We start from the raw sequence: 3,413 nt of genomic DNA, 5'->3' as shown, positions 1-3,413 counted from the left end.
AACATATTTTGTATCTCAGCACTTTCATGGCTAAACATGATAGATATCTGAACACGGCACTTGAGCTTCCACATCTAAACACTGTTCTAAACATTTCTTGGTTATTTCTTTGTCAGAGGACTAATTTGCACGTTGAAGTGTCTAGACTGTCACTGTTGTTTCCTAGGAACTCAAGTACTGTGGCTTCTTTTGTTTGGCCCCAGAGCCCCTGGCCAGGGCCGTTAGGAGAAGGGAGTACCGAGGTGCCAGGGAGCCGCTGGGCACCCGCGGCCAGTGTGGGGGATGTTTGGAAGCTTCAGGGGCACCCCACAGCCAGTGTGGGGGTGCAGAGAAGCTTCTGGAATGCCTACAGTCAGATCTCATCAGCCAATATAAAAAACGGGACTCTCGTTGAGACTCTGCCCATTGTCACGGTTCTCTTGGAGCACGAGCAGGATGCTGCCACCGAGAGCCCAACTGCCCACCCCCCCCACCCGGGATGGAGACTCCGCTTGCCTTGCCGCCACAGGTGTGAGTAAAATTTCTTCTCACAGGATTGCGAGTATATTTATACTTTCCGTGCACATATACACACGTACTTTCCGTGCTCAATACGAGCAAGTGTAAAATTAATCCTCGCATAATCATGTCTGTATTTTCCTCCCATGCTTCCACATAAGCACGTGTAGCTTTCCATGCGCATTTGCACGCGTACTTTCCGTGCTCAATACAAGCACGTATATAAATTAACCCTAGCAGAACCACGAGTGTATTTTCCTCCTGTGCTTCCACATAAGCACGTGTAATATTCTGTGCACATTTGCATGTGTATTTCTCCTCGCAGGATTGCAAGTGTCTTATAAATTGACCCTCGCAGAATCGCGAGTGTACACTTTCCATACTCACTACGAGTACGTGTATCCCTTTAAAATAATCCCACACTGTGTTCAGGCAAGTGTGTGCTCTTCCCGGACTCAGGGGCAGCTCCAGCATTGTTTTTGGTGAAGCCATGTGCATGCACTCTGTGGACCGCCTGCTGTATTAGTTGCTGCCCCTTAATAATTTTCCTCAACTGATATCTGAACCTGTATTCAAGTCACTTTTGCAGTGCTAAAACCCTGTTTCTCACCAGTTAATGAAAGTTGTTTTGGACCCTCTTGTCCCTTAAACTAACCTCGGGGTGCCTCCGTGACAACACTACACTGAATTCTGAACAATGTAGCCTTGTATTAATTTTCCAAACATTAACATAATGTATTTTCCAGTAAAACATAGGCTGTGTTGTAAATCCAAAGTGAGTAATGCCATGGTTTGCACAGTTCTGATGTGAATATTGGTGTTTGTACCCAGCAACACATTGTATTTCATATTGAACGTGCCAGAATACTTCCGGTATGACTTTGTGTTGTACAGATAATGTCAGATAGTTTTTAGCTCATGCGGGTTCAAGGTTTGCACAGCTGAACGTGCTGCCATGGGCTGCATCTGTCTGTCTAGAGCCGGTAACATGTATGTTTGTATAGCTTGCTGTGTGATTTCTGTTTCTTGCAATAAAAATTGTTTGGAGTGTAGTTTTTGCCATTTTCACATTGTGTCACTCAGCTCTTGTTTTTCAATGCTTTTTTTTTTTTGCCTAATGGTTTTTGAAAAAGTTATCAAAAACCACTGAGAAACCGTTATTGTTAAACTTGGTGCTGTTTCTTACTTCTGACTTGGGTGTTCAAAGAAATACCCAAACCAAAACATCCCATATGTTTGGAGGCCACTTCTGTGCAGCTAAAAGATCCCTTTTCTTGTCATTAAATATTTGGGTATTTGTTCCTAAAACTGTGTAACAGAAGTGATATTGTTGGGGCACCTCTGAGTATATGTTTGTCTTGAATAGATGCCATGAATTTAGACACTGTTGCTCCACAAAGTGATATTCTGAAGATCTGCATTTGATCTTTCCACTTCATCTGATGAAGTAGTGGAGTTTAATAGTTTGTCTGTAAATGAAACTGCTTAAAAGGCAGTGTGCAGGGAACCTGCAGCAGGGAGCTCCTGATTCCCACCTGACTCCTCCAAAGGTCTCTCTCAAAAGTGAACAAAAGTCAACAAAAGCTGCAGCCCCACCCTCCTGGGGCACTGCGGTGGGCGCCTCCCCTGGGACCACAGGAAGGTCCAGAATCCTTGTCCTGAGTGGTCAGGGCATTGCTGGCAGGTGGGCAGGGAAATGGAGATAGGCTGGGGATGCAGAGATTGGCTGGGACATGGAGACACCGAGGTGGGCTAGGACACAGAGATAAGCTGGGATATAGATGGCCTGGGTCACAGAGACTGGCTGGGAAATGGAGGTGGGCTGGGTCATGGGAACGAGTCAGACCCAGCACAGGAGCAGGGAGGTTGGAGCAGCTCCATCCCTGGAGACATGTGCTTGTCCTGGACATGCCAGCCATAGGATACATGCCCCCAGCATAGACACGTACTCATGGGACACACAGCTGGCCCCCAGGGACACCAGAAACACACGCACGCCTTGTGTCATCATTCCAGTTTTATTGGTGGAGCCGTGGTGGTGCACTGGTGTGGCGGTGGTGCTGGCCAAGGCTCTGCCGGTTCCGCAGACGCCAGTGCTGGGGTCAGCTCAGCGGCGGCGGCGCCGTGTCCCCCGCCGGCGGCGGCTCCTCCTGTACTGCCGGCGTCGGCTCCGCCCATAGCGGCGGCGAGAGCGGCTCCGGTAGCGGCGCTGGCTGCGGCAGCGGCTGCGGCTCCTGCTTCGCCGGTACCGGGCCACGGTGGGGTGGCCGCCGCCCTGTCCTGCCAGAGGATGCAGCTGTGCACCCCCGGCCCTGCTTTTATAGGGGTGCCTGGGCAGGGGCCCTTTGTGACGTCACCAGTGACGTCACAATGCCCCACTGTGGCAGTTGCACATCCCCCATGATCCGGAGCCTTCAACGGGCAGGTGATGGCTCCTTAGCACCTTTTGTGCCCCACTGTGCCTGTCCCCACGTACACAGCGAGGGTGGTACCAAGGCGCTCACAGTCATGTCCTCCCCTACCCCGGGCAGGGTGACTTCACCTCCACCAGCTGGGGGGACAGGAGGGGTGGGACCCTCAGTCGGTTGACAGGGTCCTCAGCAAAGAAGGTGCCTAGAGAAGCTGAGAAGCCTCTGGACCATGTTGAAATGCCCACAGACACATCTGACCAGACTATAAAGTGAGGCCCCCACCGAAGAGCCCCTTGGAGTGGTCTTCTCAGAGCAGCGGGTCTGTGAACTGGAGCCCTCCCCTTAGACTGGGACGCTGTCTAAGGAGACTGCCTGGGACTGAGAGCGCCTCACCTTCTCCTGTGCTGGGTGGTTATTTTTCTCCACTGGATATATCCTGGAATGAGTCCTTGCCTACCCCAGGCAAGTGAGAGCCCTCGCCCAGCCCAGGTGAGTGATTGTTTC

The sequence above is a fragment of the Streptopelia decaocto genome (assembly GCF_964273445.1).
Source record: "Streptopelia decaocto genome assembly, contig: HAP1_SCAFFOLD_347, whole genome shotgun sequence".
Taxonomy (NCBI): domain Eukaryota; kingdom Metazoa; phylum Chordata; class Aves; order Columbiformes; family Columbidae; genus Streptopelia; species Streptopelia decaocto.
Note: the sequence above shows the minus strand (reverse complement) of the source record.